The sequence below is a fragment of the Schistocerca cancellata genome, chromosome 2, assembly GCF_023864275.1.
Source record: "Schistocerca cancellata isolate TAMUIC-IGC-003103 chromosome 2, iqSchCanc2.1, whole genome shotgun sequence".
Taxonomy (NCBI): Eukaryota; Metazoa; Arthropoda; class Insecta; order Orthoptera; family Acrididae; genus Schistocerca; species Schistocerca cancellata.
This window is the reverse complement of record NC_064627.1, coordinates 292,617,448-292,643,539: the sequence shown is the minus strand read 5'-3', so window position 1 is coordinate 292,643,539 and position 26,092 is coordinate 292,617,448. Positions and strand designations below refer to the sequence as shown.

Genomic DNA, 26,092 nt, shown 5'->3' with positions numbered 1-26,092 from the left:
ATATTCCTTTAAAATCAGTACCGCCATTAGACTGTTGTTTATTTACAGTGTTATATTTACACTCACACAATCATGATTTCGGCTTCAAAGTGCCATTATCAAGTGTGTTAAGTGTTATAAATTGCCGAAGATGGCATACTATCGTCAAGATGGTGTACTCAGTAATGAAACAAAGCAGTAGGCTCTGCCAGAAATATCGACTCTTAGACAATGTGTCTAATAGTGTATTTTAATACGACAGTATGCCATTTTAGGCGTCGATCCTCTTCGGGTTTTCCTGCATTTCGCTGCAATTTTCTAGCGTTCCGACTTCTCTGTACACAACAGCACCATCCCCAAGTACACTCGTGGAACTTCCGACGTTATCTACTAGGTCATTTATATACAGGGTGTGGCATCTAAGACAGGCCACCACAAATGTATCGAAAATGAATAAATGTATTGATGTGCGGTTTTTGCCAAGTTATAGCAAACAATATGGCGAATTTCCTGACGCGCCCAAGTAACTTTTATCATTTACAATCGCCGACTTTGTTTTTTTGTAATTAAGCTACGAGGTTTGGAACTTCAATTGTGGCAACTATTTATTCACAACCGATACAAAAGAGTTACATGTTTGCACCTGTTACTGTCTTTCAAAGTAGTCACCAGTGTTGTGTAGAACCCGTTTCCAGCGATGTTGAAGGCATAGTATACCGTTAGCAGAGCCTGTTCTGTTAATGTTGCGAATGGAGCGGTCTAGAGTTATGGTGATTCTCGTGTACGACAGTGATGGTGTTATCCTAACGCATTACGTTCCTCCACGGCAGACCGTCAATGCACAGTATTACTGTTCATTTTTGGAGCATCACCTGCGACCAGCTTTGCGAAAGAAGCGGCGACATTTGCTGCGCAACCCACCCATCATTTTGCACGACAAGCTCGGGAGCATACAGCGCAAGCTGTGGCTGCTCTGTTCGGTCGTTGGGACTGGGAAGTACTGCACTCCGACTTAAGTTCTTGTGACTTTGATTTGATTCCGAAGATGAAGGAACCACTTCGTGGCATTCGCTTCAGAATTGTTCCAGAGATTCGACAGTCAGTAGACCGCTCCATTGTCACCATCAACAAAACAGGCTCTGCTAACGGTGTACTACCCCTTCCACATCGCTAGCAATGGGTTCTACACTACTTTGAAGGACAGTATTAGGTGCAAACATGTAACTCTTTTGACTCCGTTGTGAATAAATAGCTGCCACTATTTAAGTTCCAACTCTCGTATATACTTTTTTCTAAGAGAACTTCAATGACATAACACATGAGACTTGGTCAAACAGTATCTAGATGACAGCCCCACAGATCATTGCTCCACCGGCACCAGAGCAGGATCTACAAACATCTTCGATATACCACATATAAACAAACAAAAAAAATGGTTCAAATGACTCTGAGCACTATGGGACTTAACAGCTGTGGTCATCAGTCCCCTAGAAATTAGAACTACTTAAACCTAACTAACCTAAGGACATCACACACATCCATGCCCGAGGCAGGATTCGAACCTGCGGCCGTAGCAGTCGCACGGTTCCGGACTGCGCGCCTAGAACCGCGAGACCACCGCGGCCGGCACATATAAACAAACATGTAACTCAGGTATCGTTCTTGCGTTAACCTGTGCCTCTGAAGCACATCTGTGTTCTGTTGTAGCAATCGTATAACTTGCCCGTAAAGTTAATGAGACATTCCCAAATATATACAACCGAAAATGTGAATATCATTTATAGCGAATTTTGACAAACTGTTAGAGCAGCGGTGCGGTTGTGTGGTGAAAAGTATCCAGATCGTGCCAATCACTCACGATCTCTTCTGTGTTTACAAACATCACAAAAAAGTTCTAAAACTGGATGTGTCGAAAGTAAAATACGTCAAAGAGAAAGAAGAGCAACTGATGAAAGAAATGAAACTAACATTTTGCAGGAGTGAAAACTGGAGAGGCCAAGAGATGAATACAGTAAGCAGATTCAGAAGGAGGTAGGTCGCAGCAGTTATTCATAGATGAAGAGACTTGCACAGGACAGACTAGAATGGAGAGCTGCATCAAACTAGTCTTTGGACTGAAAACCACAACAACAAAAAAGGTCCTTTAACACTCCCTTGGGGTACGTCTGGAGTTACTTTTACGACTGAAGACTTTTCTTCCTTCAGAAAGACACGCTATGTTCTGTTTGCTAGAAAATCTTTACTCCAATCACACAAATCACACAGGTGATCTGATATTTCGCTACCTCGCATTTTATTCGTTAGGTGGCGGTGCGGAAGTGTATCAAACTTCTTCTGGAAGTCAAAGTTCAAATGGTTCAAATGGCTCTAAGCACTATGGGACTCAACTGCTGTGGTCATCAGTCCCCTAGAACTTAGAACTACTTAAACCTAACTAACCTAAGGACATCACACACATCCATGCCCGAGGCAGGATTCGAACCTGCGACCGTAGCGGTCTCGCTGTTCCAGACTGTAGCGCCTAGAACCGCACGGCCACTCCGGCCGGCGGAGGTCAAGGAACACGGTATATATCTGGGCGGCTATGTCTACTTCTTTATAGGTGTCTTAATCGAACAGAGCGAGCTGGGTTTCGTACCATCACTGGAATCCCACGTCGATTCCCGCAGTGGAGATTTTCGTTCTCTAGAAGTGTCAGAATACGCGACTACAAAACGTGTTCCACAATTCTACAATAGACCGACTTCAGTGTGTAAGGCGGCAAGATTTGACACCATACATTTAATATTCTCATAGGTTTATGCTTATATTAGGTAACTGTTTACGATGCACAATCGGATTATTAATCATTTCATTATTTGGTACTGGTTAGCACCACATACTAACCGTTTGTGTAGTACTGCATATCTGGGAGTTAATTATGCATGAACACTGACAGAAAATGCGAAATGGGCCACGTTTTCCTCAGAAGCCACTATCAGCCAAAGTGGGGCTGGGTAGGGAATTGTATTCTTCAGGGGTGGACATTTACTACTCCGAGAGCGACACAGCTTGGCCAGTTTATGATGCTGGAGGCAGCAGAACCCCCGTAGCATGGACAGAGCAGGCACGAAGTTGTCTTCGGGTGGGATCGAAAAAATTTTCAGAATACCGTATCTGGAGAAAGAGCACTGAGGGGGGGGGGGGGGTGGCAGGGAGGGAGCGGAAGAAGGACATCATTTTAGTGCAAAGCTATGCGCTGGATCACAATCGATGGTAGCGAGCTGATCCCTGAGGAATCTTCTCGCGGGAAGCGACGGGACACGCATCCTGCCGAAAACTAGAGATGTGTTTACGACAGGTCTGAAAGAAGTATGAGCTTCCGGTGACTGTTTGACAGATTTATGACCCATGCAGTGTTAGGTAATATTTTGGTAATAGCCACTGCGTTTCGTCATCTGAGCGAAAATGTACATGTCATGTGTCCAGGAGGGAGCGGAGTATTGCATGAAGAAACACTTCCCTCTGGGGATCGAGCAAGGGCACTTCCCTGTTGAGTTCGATCGAAGACTCTTCCCTCTGGGGTTTAGGGATCGATTGAGGAGACTTCCCTCCAGGAGTAGATCAAGGGCACTTCTTTGTCATGATCAATCGAAAACAGTTCCCTCTGTTGATCGACCTGGAGACACTGCTGGCGAGAGCCACAGGGGAGAATGTGGTGGTTCAGTTTTGCGACACAGGCAGCGTGTGAAGTCGCTTCTCTGTGACATAATTGTTATTGTGTTTACTCGAATGGTGATTATTTAATCCTCTCTAGAGTCTGACACACACTGAAGTACCTGTTTACGGGAGAATACTTGAGTCGAATTTCTGTTACTGGCTAGTGAGCAAACAGAAACCATGACCTGTATTCTGTCTTGTACTGAAGTAATTTCAGCGCTAGGCGTTTACAGATGGCATATTGCGTCTACTGCGTAGGCAGTCCGGCCGGTGTGGCCGAGCGGTTCTAGGCGCTTCAGTCTGGAACCGCGTGACCGCTACGGTCGCAGGTTGGAATCCTGCCTCGGGCTAGGATGTGTGTGATGTCCTTAGGTTAGTTAGGTATAAGTAGTTCTAAGTTCTAGGGGACTGATGACCTTAGATGTTAAGTCCCATAGTGCTCAGAGCCATTTTTTTGCGTAGGCAGAGAATTGCAGGTACACCACGTGCATCATATGCACAGCGGGCGATGACCCAGTGAGCAGATCATCAGTGCTGTACAACTGCTGCCTGTACTTTAGTGGATGATATGCATACTCTGATTCTGTGGATAGGGAAACACTCATAGTACATGTTTTGAATTTCGTTTGCTAGTCACTGAGTGGTTTGTGGAAGTGCCAGTCAGAATGAGACGCTTCTGTTTCTCAGCGCTGTTCAGGATCAAGCAACTCTGCGTCCGTCTAATAACAAGGGCTTTGTCTAAAAAGAGTAAAACGTATGTACTGCCCATCTATAAATTGCATGTAAGGAAGAATCCGATATTGTGTACTTCATACTAATACAAATTTTTGCACTCTTCAGGTTTTTCTTTTTTTTAATGAATAATTTACCGTATCCACGTTTTGAGGAAATCTAGCAGGATCCTGATGGGAATCATTGGTTTCCTATGCTAAACTGAAGTGAAGGAAAATCGCAACCCTCGTGTTATGAGAATCCATAGGATCGACCTAGAATTACATTAGGCAACCACACTTAAACTCGCTATTCGCTACACACACCTCAGGGTCTTACAAGTGATATAGGACTGTAGTTTTGTGCGTCTGTTTGACGACTCTTCTTGAAAACGGATATTAAGTGTGCTTTTTTCCCATTATTAGGAACTCTTCGCACCCTCAGAGACCCACGCTACATTCACAGGGAAAGAGGTTATCATTGTCAGCCTGCAGCTGCGTGAGGTCGCGCCTGAAGAATGGGCGCAAGGAGGGCAACGCGCGTGGGCGCGACCTCTGCGACGGCGCGTAAATAAATGCCGGCAGCCGACTGCGAGGCGCGAGGCCGGGCGCCCGGCGCGGCGCTGCAGCCTTGGCGGCGGCGCGGAAGTACTGTGCAACAGCTGACTGTCACACGCCGAGCTGACTCACACCGCCGCGCCGGTCCCGTACTGCGAGCCGTCCGCAAAACGCGAGGGGGACTGCCCGTCTGCAGCTGCTGCGGCTAGCGCGTCTCCACTGTCACCTCAGCTACAGTGCATGTTTACTACTATATCCCGTCACCTCTCCAACAACTAGCCTTTAGTTATTTGCAGGGGAAAAATGCTGGAAATAAAGTCTGTGTCGTTAGGCCACGTCATATTCCACTTCAAATGTCTTCAACGCTCGACGTTTCGATCCCTTGCCCGCATCTCGTGGTCGTGCGGTAGCGTTCTCGCTTCCCACGCCCGGGCTCCCGGGTTCGATTCCCGGCGGGGTCCGGGATTTTCTCTGCCTCGTGGTGGCTGGGTGTTGTGTGCTGTTCATAGATTAGTTAGGTTTAAGTAGTTCTAAGTTCTAGGGGACTGATGACCATAGATGTTAAGTCCCATAGTCCTCAGAGCCATTTGAACCATTTTTGTGCCGGCACGGTAGCTCAGCGTGTTCGGTCAGAGGGTTAAACTGCCCTCTGTAATAAAAAAACTGAGCTAGTATATCAACGATGAACTTCAATAAGTGTCATAGGACGTCCGCCCCGAACAAATAGAACGATCAATATCGAGCAAAATGAGATTAAAAAAAAAAAAAAAATCTCTGCCCTGTGAACTTTTTCAGGACTGGCGCCCCTGGACAGTGTTCGCCGTCCAGGGAAGCAAGCGGAATTCCGAAAAAGATAGCAGCAGAGTCAGTCAACGTTAAGCAGTGAAGAAATTTTAAGTATAATACGAGATGCATTCAAGTTCTAAGGCCTCCGATTTTTTTTTCTCCAGACTAGAAAGAGATAGAAACATGCACATTGTTTTAAAATGAGGCCGCGTTCATTGTCAATACGTCACAGAGATGGCAGCACCGTACGGCAGATGGAATTTTACCGCCAGCGGCGAGAATAAGAACTGTTTTAAATACTTAAAATGGCGACGTTTTCCTTACTTGAACAGCGTGCAATCATTCGTTTTCTGAATTTGCGTGGTGTGAAACCAATTGAAATTCATCGGCAGTTGAAGGAGACATGTGGTGATGGAGTTATGGATGTGTCGAAAGTGCGTTCGTGGGTGCGACAGTTTAATGAAGGCAGAACATCGTGTGACAACAAACCGAAACAACCTCGGGCTCGCACAAGCCGGTCTGACGACATGATCGAGAAAGTGGAGAGAATTGTTTTGGGGGATCGCCGAATGACTGTTGAACAGATCGCCTCCAGAGTTGGCATTTCTGTGGGTTCTGTGCACACAATCCTGCATGACGCCCTGAAAATGCGAAAAGTGTCATCCAGGTGGGTGCCACGAATGCTGACGGACGACCACACGGCTGCCCGTGTGGGATGTTGCCGAGCAATGTTGACACGCAACGACAGCATGTATGGGACTTTCTTTTCGTCGGTTGTGACAATGGATGAGACGTGGATGCCGTTTTTCAATACAGAAACAAAGCGCCAGTCAGCTCAATGGAAGCACACAGATTCACCGCCACCAAAAAAATTTCGGGTAACTGTCAGTGCTGAAAAAATGATGGTGTCCATGTTCTGGGACAGCGAGGGCGTAATCCTTACCCATTGCGTTCCAAAGGGCACTACGGTAACAGGTGCATCCTACGAAATTGTTTTGGAGAGCAAATTCCTTCCTGCACTGCAACAAAAACGTCCGGGAAAGGCTGCGCGTGTGCTGTTTCACCAAGACAACGCACCCGCACATCGAGCTAACGTTACGCAACAGTTTCTTCGTGATAACAACTTTGAAGTGATTCCTCATGCTCCCTACTCACCTGACCTGGCTCCTAGTGACTTTTGGCTTTTTCCAGCAATGAAAGACACTCTCCGTGGCCGCACATTCACCAGCCGTGCTGCTATTGCCTCAGCGATTTTCCAGTGGTCAAAACAGACTCCTAAAGAAGCCTTGGCCGCTGCCATGGAATCATGGCGTCAGCGTTGTGAAAAATGTGTACGTCTGCAGGGCAATTACGTCGAGAAGTAACGCCAGTTCCATCGATTTCGGGTGAGTAGTTAATTAGAAAAAAAAATATCGGAGGGCTTAGAACTAGTATGCACTTCGTAGGACTTGGCCTAAAGACACAGACAATGACAACGGGCATCAGTACTTGCAGGTAACAGTGCATCCTGTGTTGGTTGAAGCGTACGATAATAATGCACCATCGTATTACACAGCGGCTAGGTGCGCGAATGCTTCCAGTGTGATCAAATCTGAATGGCACAGAACGAAGTGGCAGACCATCTCTCTCGGGAGAACCGGTATCGCGAGAAGAGACCCTCGTGCACGAAGACCGGCGTATCACCATTGTGGCGTGACCGAGGAAGTAGAAAATGAGTAACAAATCCGTTTCCACCTTGCACGACATTTTGATCATGACAAAAGTCGCCTCCTGCTAGGTTCCGCGACTAATGACACAATTCAAAAAACACGCCGAACGGAGGCTGCAGCGGAAATTTTGTAGCTGTGTCAGACCGATAAACACTTTTTAGCCACCTAATCAGCAGGAACTAGTGCTGGGTGTGTGAGTTGGCCGCAGGACAAAGGAGCAAAGCGAGCGATGTAAACATGGAGATTCACCAGCACCGAAGAATGCAAAGAACCAACCACTTTGAACTTCCAAATAGATTATTCTGCTAAAGGGCAAACCTTCATTGAAGGATTCAACTGATATGTGCTGAACATATTACGATAGATAGTTCCGAAGAAGCGTCGCCAGAAGCTGTCCAATGCGGTGTTGTTGCTCTAGACCAGGGGCGGGCAGGAATTCTGCACGTGTGCAGTGCACTTGCACGCGTGCAGTTAACAGGTGTTCTGCGTGCACACAGGGGCAAGCTGGTCACCCGCTTATCACCCCTCCCCACCATACCTTCTGTCCGCTCCTTTCTCTGCAATGCGTTTTGTTTTCCAGCTTGCTTTATTGAATGTAGGAATAAGATTAGTAGTAGTATTGCTTGAAAGATATCGTGGTTTGAAAGAGTACCTATTACCTACGATACGTTTTATTTAATTATCACAGGTGGAGTGGAACAAAATTTCTACATACAGACAAACGCAAGCAGTTACTTAAATTTTCATCACTGATGTTTGCTCTTAACCGACACTTACTACTGCAGCAAATGGTTTTCCAGCTCTCGCTATATTAAGCTCGTACCGCTGGGCTATTATTGTTGTCGTCCTGAAAAATTGAAAACGGTGCTCCATAAAATGTTAAATCAGTTACATGAGAGACATGACGAAAGGAAGTCGCAGATCTCTCGTGACCATAGCAAATAAGACAGATTCATTTAGTATCGTCAGATCGCTCTTCTTAAGCTCAGTCAATTTCCCCATCCTCTCAGAATCCGACAATAAAGTGTACTCGTCCTTGTGAAATTTGTTATAATGGCCTTCAATACTAAACTTCCGCTGACCAGCGAGAATACTGCCACATATTAAACATTTTGAATTTTCTCGTTTTTGCACAAAGAAAAAAAGATTCTCTCATTACTTTTTAAAAGATAGCAAATCTCCACTTCTCCGTTTCCTTGTTTCACTCTGCATTTTCCGGTTCTTGAAATATTACGTTGACTACGTAGTGGTCGCTACGCTTCAACGTCCGCAGCTTAGCCTGGTACTACATTGCTGCAACCTGCCGGCTGTCGCCACTGCCCCATTCGACGACTGCACGCGAGCAGCACACGTGCAGCGCTGTGCGCTCATGAGCCGTGTGCAACGTTTGCCCGCCCCTGCTCTAGACAATGGCCCAGGTCGTTCTGCGCACTCCCCACACACTGCATCTTTTGGGCTGTCAAATTTTGCCTCGCCCCCGTAATCTCCTGATATTACGGCCAGAAACTTCTTCTTCTTTTCCTGGGTTAAGGAAGTATTCTATGGCAAGCATTTCCAGAATGACCATGAGGTGATTCACGTAAAGAAGACGAAGTAAATATTCCAAAATTCGAAACAAGGACCACTGCCAACATGATAACTTAGAAGCTTATATCCTCGGTGTAGCGAAGCAGCTTAAAACACTTAACACTTTGCCGTCCGCACGTCTCGCACAAATTTATTCGCTTGGCGCCGACAGCGCTAATTTGGATTACTTGGCTTGTCGCCGGCCTTTCTTGACATTATTGCTACGTTTTACTAATCTCATCGTTAGTTCTCATAAGTTCTCAACTCTGTCCCCTACTCGAAGTTATACATACATAAATAAATACAAAATTTGTTTCTTTAATATATTCGTTTATTTGCTTTGTCTTTGGTACTTAGTATTTCTCTTTCATATTAAATGCAGAAAAATAGTCTCCAAGATGTAAATAATCTCCACAAGACTTGCACATTAAGTTTGTTGATCTTTTTTGTTTTGTTTTTGGAACATACATGGTAATTTCTTCGTTTCCGTTTATTCGTTTCGGAAGTACGTAGGCCTATCAGTTGGTGTTGCTTTATGCGACCGGAAAGCCTGTCAACTGGATCATGATGAGACGTACGCGATGTAGTGGCAACCTCCAAGTTTCGCTCCACGCATTCATGGTAAATAATCGTATCGTCTCTTTCGTCTGCCATGATGGAAGGGCACAAGTACTTGTAAAAACAGAAAACTTGTTGACGTGTGTAACTTACTGTTACCTAAACAAAACACCAACAGAATGCAAGAGATACTAAAGTGCTGTCGCCGGCCACTGCGCGATACTGTGCTCACGACACGACTATGGTGTCGCCGGCCGTTGATCGCTATTTCGCGTACGTCACCACTGTGATGTCGCCGAACGACAGAGTGATAAAAGCGATTCCTCCGGTCCAGATTGTGTACCAGTCAGTATACAAAGTAAGCTGATAAAATAGTTCCATATTTATCAATCATACACAACAGCTCGCTCGTAGTAAAATCCGTATCCAAACACTTGAAATTTGAAAATATGTAGTAAGTTCCTATGGGATCAAACTGCCGAGGTCATCGCTCGCTAGACTTAAACACTACTTAATCTAACTTAAACTAACTTACGCTAACAAGGGGAGGTCGCCAATTGTGAAATTCAGATTCGATTCATACTGCGCATAATAAAAGCTGATGGCCAGAGGTGTAATGTGGCAAAGCACCAAGATGCACTTCTCAGCCGTTGTCGAGAAAATCGACAGTTAAAAGAAACAGCTGAGGTGAAATACTCTCTACGATTTGTAGTTTTCTACAGCGTCGTGGCGCAGCGGTAAGCGCTCGGGTTGATAATCCGAAGGTTGCCGGATCGAATCTCGCGCCATACAATTTTTTTTAATTATTAGTTCTTTGTAATTCATATATATATATATATATATATATATATATATATATATATATATATATATATATATATATATATATATATACTGTTAATGAATTGCTTATGCGTGTTGGTGAAGGCGGATCGCTCTCAATTGTACCGCCTCCATTTTTCCGTTTGTTTAACAGGATGTACCAAAGCTAGGGACCGCATCTAACTTCTTTCGAAGTTAGCAGGCAACTACGCTGTTATGCGGCGACTCGTTTCGGCCCATTCAACATCTGTCCTTCAAGTGTAACGAGCGAGTAACGGAGTTTATATTTCATACCTGCCACAGCAAATTTGTGTTCGTGGGGTCTCTATTCTAACGTTTGACTTACGCTATACGTATTCGTTTCCGAATATCGTTTCTACGTCTTACGTTAACTATACGTGGTTAACATTATGAAGACAATTAATAACATTTGTGAAATACAACTTTGTTTGCGGAAAACATAATGATGTTCGAAGTTGCCAGTTTTTCCACGACAAACGACTTTCAACAACTTATTATATGCATAATTGTTGCAACTGATTGCCGGGAATATACACATTTGAATTACAAAAAACAAATACTTAAAAAAAGGTGGCATGGCGCGAGATTCGATCCGGCGACCTTCGGATTACGAACCCGAGCGCTTACCGCTGCACCACGACGCTGTAGAAAACTATTAATCGTAGAGAGTATTTCACCGCAACGGTTTCTTTTAACTGTCGATTTTCTCGACAACGGCTGAGAAGTGCATCTTGGTGGTTTGCCACATTACACCTCTGGCCATGAGCTTTTATTATGCGCAGTATGAATCGAATCTGAATTTCACAATTGGCGGCCTCCCCTTGTAAGAGTAACATATACCCAAGCCCGAGGGACGACTCGAACCTCCGACGGCGAAAGCCGTGCGAACCGTGGCGGAGGCGGCCCCAAACACTTGAAAGTTGCACAAACCACACCAATACCCAAGAAAGGAAACAGGAGTAATCCACTGCAATACCGATCCATACCACTAACACCGATTTGCAGTGGGGCTTTGAAACATATACTGCGTTGTAACATTATGAATTACCTCGAAGAAAGTGATTTATTGACAAAGAGCTAACACGGGTTCAGAAAACATCTCTTTAGTCTCAAGAAGTAATGGGCGCTATTGAAAGGAGCCGTCAAAGTGATTCCATATTTCAAGATTTCCTGAAGCCTATTTGACACCGCTCCTCACAAGCCATTTCTAATCAAATTGCGCCCCTATGGAGTATCGTCTCAGATGTGCAGCTGCAACTCGATTCGTGATTTCCTATCAGAAAGGTCACAGTTCGTAATGACTGACGGAAATTCATCGACTGAAACAGAAGTAATATCTGGCGTTCTCCAAGGAAGTGTTTTAGAGCCTCCGCTGTTAATGACCTACATAAACGATTTAGGAGACAATCCAACAAGCCCTCTTAGATCGTGTACAGGTGATACCGATATTTACAGTCTTGTCGAGACATAAGATAATGCAAATCAATCGCAAAATGATTTAGATATCTGCATGGTGCGAAAAGGGGCAATTGATTCTCAACAATGAAAAATTTGAATTCGTCCACACGAGTACCAAAAGAACACGATAAATCACACAAATCTAAACGTTGTAAACTCAAATAAACACTTAGGGATTACAGTTACTGTGCTTACATGTGTACATTATGAAGATTTCTTTGTACGACTGTTTCACTATTTCAAAGGTATTTTCACGAATATATGGAAATGAATTTTTTCGATACTTCACTACGAACACAGTTCATTTCTTGTTTTTGTTTCTAGTAGAAAATTGGCAAAATGAATACCTGTTCTATACATCTACATCTACATGACTACTCTGCAATTCACATTTAAGTGCTTGGCAGAGGGTTCATCGAACCACAATCGTACTATCTATCTACCATTCCACTCCCGAACAGCGCGCGGGAAAAACGAACACCTAAACCTTTCTGTTCGAGCTCTGATTTCTCTTATTTTATTTTGATGATCATTCCTACTTATGTAGGTTGGGCCCAACAAAATATTTTCGCATTCGGAAGAGAAAGTTGGCGACTGAAATTTCGTAAATAGATCTCGCCGCGACAAAAAATGTCTTTGCTTTTATGACTTCCATCCCAACTCACGTATCATATCTGCCACACTATCTCCCCTATTACGTGATAATACAAAACGAGCTGCCCTTTCTTGCACCCTTTCGATGTCCACCGTCAATCCCACCTGGTAAGGATCCCACACCGCGCAGCAATATTCTAACAGAGGACGAACGAGTGTAGTGTAAGCTGTCTCTTTAGTGGACTTGTTGCATCTTCTAAGTGTCCTGCCAATGAAACGCAACCTTTGGCTCACCTTCCCCACAATATTATCTATGTGGTCTTTCCAACTGAAGTTGTTCGTAATTTTAACACCCAGGTACTTAGTTGAATTGACAGCCTTGAGAATTGTACTATTTATCGAGTAATCGAATTCCAACGTGTTTCTTTTGGAACTCATGTGGATCACCTCACACTTTTCGTTATTTAGCGTCAACTGCCACCTGCCACACCATACAGCAATATTTTCTAAATCGCTTTGTAACTGATACTGGTCTTCGGATGACCTTACTAGACGGTAAATTACAGCATCATCTGCGAACAACCTAAGAGAACTGCTCAGATTGTCACCCAGGTCATTTATATAGATCAGAAACAGCAGAGGTCCCAGGACGCTTCCCTGGGGAACACCTGATATCACTTCAGTTTTACTCGATGATTTGCCGTCTATTTCTACGAACTGCGACCTTCCTGACAGGAAATCACAAATCCAGTCGCACAACTGAGACGATACCCCATAGGCCCGCAGCTTGCTTAGAAGTCGCTTGTGAGGAACGGTGTCTAAAGCTTTCCGGAAATCCAGAAATACGGAATCAACCTGAGATCCCCTGTCGATAGCGGCCATTACTTCGTGCGAATAAAGAGCTAGCTGCGTTGCACAAGAACGATGTTTTCTGAAACCATGCTGGTTACGTATCAATGGATCGTTCCGTTCGAGGTGATTCATAATGTTTGAATACAGTATATGCTCCAAAACCCTACTGCAAACCGACGTCAATGATATAGGTCTGTAGTTCGATGGATTACTCCTACTACCCTTCTTAAACACTGGTGCGACCTGCGCAATTTTCCAATCTGTAGGTACAGATCTATCGGTGAGCGAGCGGTTGTATATGATTGCTAAGTAGGGAGCTATTGTATCAGCGTAATCTGAAAGGAACCTAATCAGTATACAATCTGGACCTGAAGACTTGCCAATATCAAGCGATTTGAGTTGCTTTGCAACCCCTAAGGTATCTACTTCTAAGAAACTCATGGTAGCAACTGTTCGTATTTCAAATTCTGGAATATTCCATTCATCTTCCCTGGTGAAGGAATTTCGGAAAACTGCGTTCAATAACTCCACTTTAGCGGCACAGTCGTCGGTAACAGTACCATCGGCACTGCGCAGCGAAGGTATTGACTGCGTCTTGCCGCTTGTGTACTTTACATACGACCAGAATTTCTTCGGATTTTCTACCAAATTTCGAGACAATGTTTCGTTGTGGAACCTATTAAAGGCATCTCGCATCGAAGTCCGTGGTAAATTTCGTGCGTCTGTAAATTTTAGCCAATCTTAGGGATTTCGCGTTCTTCTGAACTTCGCATTTTTTTTCCGTTGCCTCTGAAACAGTGTTCGGACCTGTTTTGTGTACCATGGGGGATCAGTTCCACCTCTTACCAATTTATGAGGTATGAATCTCTCAATTGCTGTTGCTACTATATCTTTGAATTTGAGCCACATCTCGTCTACATTTGCATAGTCAGTTCGGAAGGAATGGAGATTGTCTCTTAGGAAGGCTTCTAGTGACACTTTATGCGCTTTTTTTAAATAAAATTATTTTGCGTTTGTTTCTGGCGGATTTGGAAGAAACGGTATTGAGCCTAGCTACAACGACCGTGTGATCACTAATCCCTGTATCAGTCATGATGGTCTCTATTAGCTCTGGATTGTTTGTGGCTAAGAGGTCAAGTGTGTTTTCGCAGCCATTTACAATTCGCGTGGGTTCGTGGACTAACTGCTCGAAATAATTTTCGGAGAAAGCATTTAGGACAATCTCGGAAGATGTTTTCTGCCTACCACCGGTATTTTTGCCAGCATATTGAGGGAAGGTTGAAGTCCCCACCAACTATAACCGTCTGAATGGGGTATTTATTTGTTACGAGATTCAAATTTTCTCTGAACTGTTCAGCAACTATATCATCGGAGTCTGGGGGTCGGTAAAAGGAGCCAATTATTAACTTAGTTCGGCTGTTAAGTATAACCTCCACCCATACCAATTCGCACGGAGTATCTACTTCGACTTCACTACAAGATAAACCACTACTGACAGACACAAACACTCCACCACCAATTCTGCCTAATCTATCTTTCCTAAACACCGTCTGAGACTTCGTAAAAATTTCTACAGAACTTATTTCAGGCTTTAGCCAGCTTTCTGTACCTATAATGATTTCAGCTTCTGTGATTTCCATTAGCGCTTGTAGCTCAGGGACTTTCCGAGAACAGCTACAACAATTTACAACTACAATTCCGACTGTTCCTTGATCCAAGCACGTCCTGTATTTGCCATGCATCCTTTGAGATTGCAGCCCACCCCGCACTTTCCCGAGGCCTTCTAACCTAAAAAACCACCCAGTCCACGCCACACAGCCTCCGCTACCCGTGTAGCCGCCAGCTGAGTGTATTGAACTCCTGACCTATTCAGCGGAACCCGAAACCCCACCACCCTATGGCGCAAGTCAAGGAATCTGCAGCCAACACGGTCGCAAAACCGTCTGAGCCTCTGATTCAGACCCTCCACCCGGCTCTGCACCAAAGGTCCGCAGTCGGTTCTGTCAACGATGCTGCAGATGGTGAGCTCTGCCTTCATCTCGTAAGTAAGACCGGCAGCCTTCACCAAATCAGATAGCCGCTGGAATCCAGAGAGAATTTCCTCAGATCCAAAGCGACACACGTCATTAGTGCCGACATGTGCCACCACCTGCAGCTGGCCGCACCCTGTGTTCTTCATGGCATCCGGAAGGACCCTTTCCACATTAGGAATGACTCCACCCGGAATGCACACGGAGTACACACTGGATTTCTTCCCCTCCTTAGCCGCCATATCCCTAAGAGATGCTCCGTTTGTCAACTAGTAAATAAATGGTGCCCATGTTTGGATGCGATTGGAACGATCACACAGATAATGTTGTTGGGAAAGCAAAAAAGGCTGCGATTTAGTGGCAAAACACTTAGAAAATGTAAAGGTCTATTGAAGAGACTGCCTACACTATAATTATCCGCCCTCTTCTGGAATACTGCTTTGCGGTGTAGGATCCGCATCAGGTAGGGTTGACGGAGGACATCGAAAATGTTCAAAGAGGGGCAGCTCGTTTTGTATTATCGCGAAATAGGGGAGAGAGAGCCACGGATATGATATACCAATTGGGTGGCAATCATTAAAACGACGGCGTTTTTCGCTGCAGAAGGGTCTTCTCATGAAATTTCAATCACCAGGTTTCTCCTCAGAGTGTGGAAACATTTTTTTGGAGCCCACCTACATAGGGGGAAATGATCGTCATAATAAAATAAGAGAAAACAGAGCTTGCACGGAAAGATTTAAATGTTGATTTTTCCAGCTGGTTCTTAGAGAGTGGAACAGTAGGGAAGTGGCTTGTAGGTGGTTCGGTAAGCCTTCAGCCAGCCACTTAATTGTGAATTGCAGATTAATCATGTAGATGTAGCTGGAACATTCCATGAACAGATAAAATAACTTCTAAAACCAAGGTCTACGACAAGTCATCCATCATTAGGAAAAGTGTGTCGCTTTGAAAGGTGAATATGTACAGAAGGGCCAACACCATCACCAAATTATATGGCCACAGCTTGATTTTTTTTGGACGTGATAATTAAAATTTAACAACTATTGCTCTAGGATGAATGAAAACAGCGTACATGCGTGTTTCGAGGTGTTATTTGAGGTGACAGCCTCCATTTCACTAAATCAAAGGTTGTTTATTAAAGGCAAGACTACATGGGGGAACAGTGGTCGTTGACTGCCACATTTAAAGCTCGTTTTGCGATCTAGAGAGTACAGCTTTTGAACTGCGCGCTCTGACACTTGGAGATCGTGCTCCTAGCGGCAAAGATGCTTTGTCAGTGACACTACAGGAGTCCAGTAGAGGCTGGGACTTCTCGAGCGACCTGCCTTTGGCAACGTGCAAGACTCAGTTGTGTAGGTGATTGATTTTGGGTGGTGAACGACTGTTACAATAACTTTTGATGGGACTTTATAGTTTGAGAGGACTCGATGTGGGACTTTTAACTTGTTACGCTTAATTTACGAAACTGGGAACAGACAGAGCTTGAGTTACTATTTTTCTTATTTGTGAATCATCGTTTTTAACTCTGAATTATTCTGAGCTGATGAATGTTTAATGTATTGTGCTGACGAAATACGAGGTCTTTGATAACTATGTAGTTTGGGGATTTTGCTACTATACCCGTAACCGTCTAAAAGTAATTTTACTGCATTTGATAAAGGTCTTTTCTGTCTGTATTTTAAACGTATATTAGGACCTCTTCCCATTTATCTGAAAGCAGACGTGCGCGGCTCGACCCTATGACTACATCGAGCTATTCTTTTTAAGCACAGCCGTGTATAGCCCAAGTACCTAAAGTACGAGTAACCACAGGTAAAAACGCAACTGGTGTGCTCATATGAACAGCTGTTTAGAAGAGCAACTATTCAGCAGTAACTGTTAGGTACCGTTGCACAGCCACGGTACAAATTTTCACTTGTTGCTTGTCACTAAAACATTTTACAGTCTGTGCGTCAACGAAAATACCTTCTTTGACTTTTGAGTCACTCAGTTGCTCACAGGCCTCGCGTTTGTGATTCATTTTCTTTACAAAATTTTTGATGAGTTATATAAAAAACGCTTTAGAAAAATACACAAGAACAAATTACAATCTGTACCAACTACAGTAGTAACTGATGCAAGGTATTTAAATGGTATGATCTGAGCGTTTCATAATATTTTTATTATATTGCTTCAGTCTTGTCATTAGTACCAATTATGCATACGTTGGAAATTAATTTCTCCTGTTTTCTTTTATGGATGAAAACATTTCTGAAACAAAAACCAGAACTAATTTTCGTTGCGGTATTTGTTATCAGGACAATGGAACTGGTAAGAATTAGTTGCTGGCATGCAATTTACCGTAAATTTTCACTGTTGTACGGTGCAGTAGTTTCTGATAATGTTCAACTGACACTGTGAAATTATATATTTTTGTAATAAATGGTTTTGACAGATTTTCCTTTGCATGCGAACATGGGCACCATTTATTTACTAGTTGATAAACGGAACATTGAACAGATATTCATTTTGCCAATTTTCTCCTAGAAACAAAAACTAGAAATGAATTGATTTTGTAGTGAAGTATCGAAAAAATTCATTTCCATGTATTCGTGAAAATATCTTTGAAATAGCGAAACAGTCGTATAAAGAAATCTTCATAATGTACAGACGTATAAGCACAGTATCCAAATTAGGCAACATGATCTCGGACAGTTGTTGACGTCGGGCGCAGCTGCTTCCCGTGTCACAACCCGATTATGTAAACATCCCTAGGGCAACACTTCTTTATGACTCTATAGATGGCTATCGTTTTACCTACAGCCGTTTGCGCTTAGCAGTAGAAAGCAGTCAAATGTGCTGTCAGATGTCGGGGATTTCACTAAATTGACTCGAATGTAGGAGTTTCTTAGCAGTAAAGAATAAGTGTCATGTATTATCCGGCATTTTTACACGCCCCTCAGTGTTTATGACGTCATATCCCCTGAACTATGAGAGGTAGGTGGTTTTTACCACCACAGCGGTTGTTACATAACAGTTATGCATCTGTGAACCACGTTTGATTGAAATCGGTCCAGTGGTTTAGGAGGCGATGTGGAAACTGCACACACACACACACACACACACACACACACACACACACACACACACACAAACACAAGACGAATGACATTATGAGAGAGTACACGAACAATAACACATTGCAGAGAAAAGTTCTGAACTACTGTGAGGAAATGCGGTATAGAACATGAGAGTGCCACAACTAAAGCTTTCAAACTGGATTTGAGTGCTTAGGGTTTATTACTTACTTTTTCATTTCTGCTAGAAGCTTACTGGAATTGAAGCATGCTGGAATAGTGTTCTTTTTTCTGTAGAATGCTTAAAAAACTGTTATCCAAGTGCAAACCGTTTTTCCGATTAGTGTTCACTGAATAAATATTTCTGTTCCTTACGGCTGAGTCAACATACTCAACAATAAATTCAAATGGTACAAATGGCTCTGAGCACTATGGGACTTAACATCTGAGGTCATCAATCCCCTAGAGTTTAGAACTACTTAAACCTAACCAATCGCTCGGTCACAGAGGCAGGTTCAACAGTAAAGCCCATGATAAAATATACCTACGGTGATGGCAGAATTCCGAGGCAACTGAACAACAGCCTGCACGATGTTTGTGAAGTGACACCGTACATAAGTCTGACCAACCGTTACTGGGGGAAGGAAGGAAGGAAGATTTGGGTTTGAGGTCCCGTCGACATCGACGTCATTAAGACGAAGCACAAGCTCGGAATGTTTCAAGGATGGGAAAGGAAATCGACCGTGCTCTTTCAAAGAAACCATACCGCCATTTGCCTGAAGCGATTTAGGGAAATCGTGGAAAATCTAAATCTGGGTAGGTGGAAGCGGATTTGAAACGTCATCCTCCCGTCAGTGAGTCCAATGTCCTAATCACTGCGTCACCTCCATCGACTGCTAGGAAAGAATGTTATTGGTGAATACATAGAATTGCTTCAAAATAATTAACACGTTAACGCCGGTTTGTACCACTGATAACTTACGATGGACTCTCCCATCGGCCGGCCGGGGTGGCCGAGCGGTTCTAGGCGCTTCAGTCCGGAACGACGCAGCTGCTACGGTCGCAGGTTCGAATCCTGCCTCGGGCATGGATGTGTGTGACGTCCTTAGGTTAGTTAGGTTTAAGTAGTTCTAAGTTCTAGGGGGCTGATTACCTCAGAAGTTAAATCCCATAGTGCTCAGAGCCATTTGACTCTCCCATCGGATGCCGCGTACCACAGTTACCTACACTCGACTCTGTTAATCAAGCCACCAGCAAAACGTTAACGTATGATGTATTACCTGTCAGGCAGGCGCAACGAACAGATGTGAATACAACTTTGTATGACCCTTGAACGAGAAAGTTATCTAGATAAACGAGATGTCACATAATTTGTGATTAGTCTAGTATAAAATTATTTGATCTGATACCGCGCTTTTTTTAAGGAATATGCTTATGACACTTTTAAAATAGATGTTCCATATACACTCTAAGAAAGAAAAAAGAGCGACGCCCCACGGAGGTATTATGAGAATGGATTGGAAATCAGGAGACGCGATGTACACGCATAGATAAACAAATGATTACAATTTCAGAAAAATTGTTTGATTTATTCAAGAGGAACAGTTTCAACAATCGAGCAAATCGATAACGCCCTGGTGCAGCTCTGGCCCTTATGTAAATAGATATCCGGCTTGGCATTGATTGATAGTGATCGTAGAAGTCCTCCTGAGGGACATCGTGCCAAATTCTATCCAATTGGTGCGTTAGATCCTCATAATCTTGAGATCGTTGGGGGACCCTGCTCATAGTACTGCAAACGTTATCAACTGCTGCGGAAACAAGTGACCTGGTTGGCCAAGGTAGGGTATGGCAACCACTAAGACAAGCAGTAGAAACTCTCACCGTGTGTGGGTGGGCTTCATCTTGCTGAAATATAAGCCCAGGGTGGCTTGCTATGACTAGAAAAAAAATGGGGGTAGAAAATAGTCGACTTGCCGCTGTACTGTAAGGGTGTCGCGGATGACAACCATAGTGGTCCTGCTACGGATGGAAAAGGCACCCCAGACCATGACTCCTGACTGTCGGGCCTTATGGCGGGAGGCAATCAGGTAGGCACTCCACCGCTGTTTGGGGCAAGTGTCCAGACACTTCTTCGGCCTGTATTCTCATTTGCTGAAGGAAAACTGTATTGAGCAATGAGTTCCACTTCGGACTGAAATCCACTGGCAAGCAAGGACGTGTTGGAGACACTCCAGACTGTGGAGGGATACCAGTCTGACTGTCGCCCGCCACATGACCCTAGAAATAGGAGTCACGGTCTGGGGTGCCATTTCTTTTCATAGTAGTGCCGATCCGCGACATCCTTATAGCACAGCGGCAAGTCGATTATTTTCTATGCCCCGTTTTGTTGTCCTTCATGGCAAGCCATCCTGGGCTTACATTTCAGAAAGATAATGCCCTCCCACACACGGCGTGAGTTTCTCCTACTTGTCTTTATGCTTGCAAAAGCCTACCTTGACCTGCCATAAGGCAGGTTGATTGTATCCGCTGGTTGTATCCGCAACCGAGAACTTTGTAGCGTTATATAGTACTGGCCATTAAAATTGCTACACCACGAAGATGACGTGCTACAGACGCGAAATTTAACCGACAGGAAGAAGATGCTGTAATGTGCAAATGATTAGCTTTTCAGAGCATTCACACAAGATTGGCGCCGGTGCAACGTGCTGACATGAGGAAAGTTTCCAACCGATTTCTCATACACAAACAGCAGTTGAGCGGCGTTGCCTGGTGAAACGTTGTTGTGATGCCTCGTGTAAGGAGGAGAAATGCATAACATCACGTTTCCGACTTTGATAAAGGTCGGGTTGTAGCCTGTCGCGATTGCGGTTTATCCTATCGTGACATTGCTGCTCGCGTTGGTCGAGGTCCAATGACTGTTAGCAGAATATGGAATCGGTGGGTTCAGGAGGGTAATACGGAACGCCGTGCTGGATCCCAACGGCGTTGTATCACTAGCAGTCGAAATGAAGGCATCTTATCCGCATGGCTGTAACGGATCGTGCAGCCACGTCTCGATCCCTGAGTCAACAGATGGGGACGTTTGCAAGGCAACGACCATCTGCACGACCAGTTCGACGACGTTTGCAGCAGCATGAACTATCAGCTCGGAGACCATGGCTGCGGTTACCCTTGACGCTGCATCACAGACAGGAGCGCCTGCGATGGTGTACTCGACGACCAACCTGGGTGCACGAATGGCAAAACGTCATTTTTTCGGATTAATCCAGGTTCTGTTTACAGCATCATGATGGTCGCATCCGTGTTTGGCGAAATCGCGGTGAATGCACATTGGAAGCGTGTTTCCGTCATCGCCATACTGGCGTATCACCCGGCGAGATGGTATGGGGTGCCATTGGTTACACGTCTCTGACACCTCTTGTTCGCATTGACGGCACTTTGAACAGTGGACTTTACATTTCAGATGTGTTACGACCCGTGGCTCTACCCTTCATTCGATCCCTGCGAAACCCTATATTTCAGCAGGATAATGTACGACCACATATTGCAGGTCCTGTACGGGCCTTTCTGGATACAGAAAATGTTCGACTGCTGCCTTGGCCAGCACATTCTCCAGATCTCTCACCAATTGAAAACGTCTGGTCTTTGGTGGCCGACCAACTGGCTCGTCCCAATACGCCAGTCACTACTCTCGATGAACTGTGGTATCGTGTTGGAGCTGCATGGGCAGCTGTACTTGTACACGCCATCCAAGCTCTGTTTGACTCAATGCCCAGGCGTGTCAAGGCCGTTATTACGGCTAAAGGTGGTTGTTCTGGGTACTGATTTCTCAGGATCTACGCACCCAAATTGCGTGGAAATGTAATCAGATGTCAGTTGTAGTATAATATATTTGTCCAATCAATACCCGTTCATCATCTGTATTTCTTCTTGGTGTAGCAATTTTAATGGCCAGTTGTGTAGGTCCTGTCTCCAACCACCTCGGGATTTGGACGAATTAACGCGTCAGTTGGATACGATTTGGCACGATATCCCTCAGGAGGACATCCAAGAACTTCATCAATCAATGCAAGCCGAATAATTGCTTGCATAAGGGACAGAGATTGATCAAGGCGTTATCGACTTGCTCAAATTGTGAAACTCTTTCTCTTTAATTAATCATCCAATTTTTGTGAAATTACAATCATTTGTTTGTCTGTACCTGTACATCACATCTACCGATTTCTGTCTCATTTGGATAATTCCCTCGTGGTGCGTAATTATTTTTGTCTTACAGTGTACTGAAGTAGTATGGTAACGTGTTTTAATACGACCGCCACTCCTTGGCGAGAAACAGGAAAGCAGCGCAGTCAGATGAAAGACGCATGAGTACGCGCGCCGCCCCACAACGAGTAAACAATTCACGGTCCCGCCATGTACGTGTTAACGTCTTTTTTTCGCAATAAATTGCTCCGGTGATCAGATGGAGGTCACTTTTGAGGCAGGGAGCACGGCAGCGCATGAATGGAGGGGCCGTGCTGTACCGGAGCTGCGCTAAAGGTCACGGGGGCGGCGCGGGCCCCTCAAGCCGGGGCCGAGGCCGGCGTGGATCACGCGGGCACGCACCCGCCCCCCCCCCCCCCCCCCTCCCCCACCACAGCCAGCACGGCTGCGGCTTTGCGAAACCGGAACGTCGCGTGCCGCTGGGACACGGCCGTCCATAGGTCGGCGAGTATCCTTTACCCGCCAATAGCGAAACGAACGGGATTACCGAGCCGAGCGAGAGGGCGGGAAGGAACTGTTTTCAAGTCCCGATTCCTTAGAACTGCAGATTCCTCAAACGTCTTCATCCGAATGCTCACATAATTGGCAGAGACTAGGCCACGACTAACTCTGATGACATTCTTGCTTCATCATCTCGTCACCAGTGGGACATAACGTTCCCACTACGACATACACTGAAGGGTCAAAGAAACTAGTATAGGCATGCGCATTCAAATACAGAGATATGTGAACAGGCAGAATACGGCGCTGCGCTCGGCAACGCCTTTATAAGAATACAAGAGTCTGGCGCAGTTGTTCGATCGGCTACTGCCGCTACAATGGCAAGTTATCGAGATTTAACTGAATTTGCGTAGTGTTATAGTCGGCGCACGAGCGACGGGACACAGCATCTCCGACGCAGTGATGAACTGGGGATTTTCCTGTACGAAAATTTCACGAGTGTACCGTCGATATCAGGAATCCGGTAAAACATCAAATCGCTGACATCGCTGCAACCGGAAGAAGATCCTGCAAGAACGGGACCAACGACGACTGAAGAGAATCGTTCACCGTGACAGAAGTGCAACCCTACCGCAAATTTCCGCAGGTGTCAATGCTGTGGCATCGACAAGTCTCAGCGTGCGATACATTCAACGAAACATCAGCAGTATGGGCTTTCCGAGCCGAAGGCCAACTCGTGAACCCTTGATGACTGTGCGACACAAACCTTTACTCCTTGCCCGGGCCCGTCAACACCGACATTGGACTGTTGATGATGGAAACTTCTTGCCTGGTCGGACGAGTCTCGTTTCAAATTGTATCGAGCGGATGGACGTATACGGGTATGGAGACAATCTCATGAATGCGTGGACCCTGCATGTCAGCAGGGGACTATTCCAGCTGCTGGAGGCTCTGTAGTGGTGCGGGGCGTTTGCAGTTGGAGTGATACGGGACCCCTGATACATCTAGATACGACTCTGCCAAGTGACACGTACGTAAGCATCCTGTGTGATCACCTGTTCAGTGTGCATTCCGACGGACTTTGGCAATTCCAGCAGGACAATGAGATAACCCACACGTCCAGAATTGCTACAGAGTGGCTCCAGGAGCACTCTTTTGAGTTTAAATACTTCCGCTGGTCACCAAACTTCCCAGACATAAACATATCTGGGATGCCTTGCAATGTGCTTTCCAGAAGAGGTCTCCAACGCCTCGCCCTCTTTGACGGATTTATGGACAGCCCTGCAGGATCCATGGTGTCAATTCCCTCCAGTGTGACTTCAGCCATTAGTCGAGTCCATGCCATGTCATGTTACTGCACTTCTGCGTGCTCGCTGGGGCCCTACACGATATTAAGCAGGTGTGCCAGTTACTTTGGATCTTCAGTGTAGTTGCTTCGAGAGCCCACTGAGACAGCAATGTCCCACCTAGATTTAGGGATGGGAAAAATCAACCAGTTGAAACCGATTTGAGTTCTGAATAATCGACATTTTACGGTATCTGTTCGGCCTCGGTTATAACAGATGGTATTTATTTTTTTAACAATAACCAAATAAGAAACGAAATATCATTTAGTCGTAGCAGCATCACTAATATATTTGGCTTTTTAAATAAAGGTTTATTGAAACGTGAGTAGTTTTTATTCGTAAGATTTCCATTCCTTTGAAATTCTGCGTTGTAATAGAAAATGGGAAAAGCGATTGGTGCTGTTTTAACAATAATGCGGACAGAAACGAGCAACAAACACGTGATACAGGAATTGGCAGCGCTTTGCTGAGACAATGATGTACCAGCTATCATGTGGCATGGCACGCGTGTACATGCAGTGTTCGAGACTTGTCCCTTCTGGTCTATACGATAAGTTCTCACTGTCGCCATGAAACATTAGTTGTATTACATAACGGCACCGTCCCTAGTCTGAAAGAATTTTATGAAATGCGGTATCAATGAAGACAATGTTCCATTTGTCTTAAAAGATTAAAGTCGAGAGGAGCGAAACAAACTTGCGACGTCATACGAGGAGAGAACTTATAACTTAACGATTCATAGTTTACGATAAAGATAGAAAGTAGCTGATGTGTTGCCGCTGCTTTCACAATATGCCTTTATCTGCTTGCAGACCTCGGAAACTGAAAAATTAACACCCTTTAGAACTGACTGTTTGTAATGCCAAAATAATGCTATGATTTTCAATTACATCATTTTTGAGCATAGTTTCAAAGAATAAAAATCAGTAGTGATTTTTTAGTAGTATTCGTTTACTCACCACTTTTCAAGGAAAGCAGCGAATGGTGGACGGACTACGTTTTCTTTAATTTGTCTATTTAATTTAATATTTTGAGCCTATGTATCTTGAAACTGAGAGAGTCAAAATTTTTCAATACTTCATCGACTTCTGCGTTTACTACAGGAAATAATGGGAATAAAAAACCGAAAATCGGTTATTTCAGAAACCGGTTATTTCGAGCGGTTTTAACAGTCAGGTTAAAGTGACGTTTAAAAAACCGATGTAACCGAAAACCGGTTCCATCAGCGGTACCCCAAAATCAAGTTAGTTTACGAACTAATTGAAGCCAACATATCCATTGAGTGGAACCTGAAGCACATGCTTTTCTCATCGTCGTTATCGAATACGGTATGTAGAGCCAATGTCATCTATTTTACTTCGATGTTTGTGAGACATAAGATCAGTGAAGGCTTATCTTAGATATGCTATGCTATTTGCTACGTACACACGGTGTTTTATTTTTCTGCAAATATAACAATGCATTACAACATTGTAGTGAAACCTAAAAGCCTCTACACAGGCGAATACCTAGCAATGAAATCTAACCTAGTTAATAAAGAAGAACTGAATAGAAGAATAACGTGGAAAATTTTTAAATCCGACAAGAAGTACTGAATGCTTGAAAATAAGAACCAATGATGAAATTTGTCAAAACGCAGAA

At 44.5% G+C, this 26,092-nt stretch overlaps 1 protein-coding gene across 1 annotated transcript in view; it reads right to left on the bottom strand.

Annotated features, from left to right (window-relative positions):
- LOC126153488 (uncharacterized) overlaps positions 1–26,092 on the bottom strand; it is a 251,625-nt gene that overhangs the window by 111,474 nt on the left and 114,059 nt on the right. The window lies entirely within an intron of this gene.